The following is a 1,729-nucleotide window of genomic DNA, read 5'->3' on the forward strand; positions in this document are numbered from 1 at the left end:
GGTGGAGGCCAGGACCGCGAGCGGCGCAGTCTCGTTCTTCCGGTGTCTCGGGGCTGCGCACGCTACCACGCAGACCGCGCGGGCGCGCGCCTGGCGCCGCGCAGGCGCAGTGGGAGCCGCCCAGCTTTTCTAAACCTTTGGGGATCCCGGGCCAAGTCTAAGGCTGCCCAAGCTGTACTGGCAGTTTGGTTTTGCTAAGAAAGGTTATTTCCCGGGTTTTAGTCTCCTATGGACTATTGAAATGACTAATGGATACACTTACACCCCAGCATTTGCAGCTGAAATTCTAAAATGATTGTCTTTGTATTTGGAGACACTGTGTTATTGTCTTTGAAATTTAACAGGTATTTTTCAACTTTGGGATTTGCACCAGATCTTTGCAGCTTTTTGCATAAATGGTAAGCTGGCCATATAATAATTTGTGCTTTTTTTTTTTTTACATAGTTGACAAGGCAGATCTATTTTAATGAAATAAAGCTTCACACTTACTAGCATGGATATTATGGAAAAAAGTGGAAAATAAATATTGGTGAAGATGTTTAGAAATTGGAGTCTGTTCACAGACGATGAGAATATAAGATAAAGTAGAAGCTATGGAAACAGTTTGCTGGTTCTTCAAAAAGTTAAAACATGGAATTACCATATGATATAGCAATTCTATTTTTCTATTATCATAAAAGAAATAAAAGCAAGAACTCAAACAAATACCCATACACCAATGATAGCAGCATTATACACAATACCCATAAAATGAAAAAAAAACCCCAAATGCCCATCTATGGATGAATGGATAAACAACACACACACACACACACACACACACACACACACACACACACACATATATATATATATATATATATATATATATATATATATATACAATGAATATTATTTGGCATTAGAAAAGAATGAAATTCTGATTGATACAATAACATAGATCAACCTTGAAACATTATGCTGCTGTGGTGTAAACCACACACAACAGGACAAATATTGTCTGATTCTACCATGTGAGGTATCTACAATAGGTCAATTCAAAGAAGACAGCCTAGTATTTACCGGGGCCAAGAGGAAATAGAAAGGTAATGTTAAATCAGTGCAAAGTTTCTGTTTGGGATAATAAAAATCTTTCTAGAAATGCACAGTGGTGATGGTTACGCATTGCTCATTACTTAATGCCCCAAACTGTATACTTAAAAATGGATAGCAAGTTTTATGTTATACATATTTGCCATCAATCTAAAAAATACAAAAATTGAAATTATTTTTTACATAAAAGTCTAAACATAGGTGACTTTTGATACCGAGACTGTAGCCCCAGCAAGTGGCTCTTTCCTCACATAAAATTCAACAAAGAACCCAGTGCCATTTAATACCAGCCTTCCTTTCATTGTAGTATGTGCCATATTTAAGCAATCACGTTATCTTTTATTTGTTCAAGGTGTTTGCTCTGCTTCACAGTGGCTCAGCTGCTTACTCTAAAGGGTTTGCCCAGATGAGCTCTGTGCAATCACAGTGTTGCACTTATGTTTCTCTGGAAATGGTCCTATATGTCATTAGTTAACCAGATTAAAAAGAAACGAGTTATTTCTCTAAAGTCCATAGATCTGCAGCTGAGACTACTGAAACTGAAATAATTGAGGACAGACTGGAGTGCACTAAACTCTGATAGCTCTGTCTTAAACAAAACAAAACAAAACAAAACAAAACAAAACATATCTGTCTC

This window comes from Muscardinus avellanarius (assembly GCF_963383645.1).
Source record: "Muscardinus avellanarius genome assembly, chromosome: 7".
Taxonomy (NCBI): Eukaryota; Metazoa; Chordata; class Mammalia; order Rodentia; family Gliridae; genus Muscardinus; species Muscardinus avellanarius.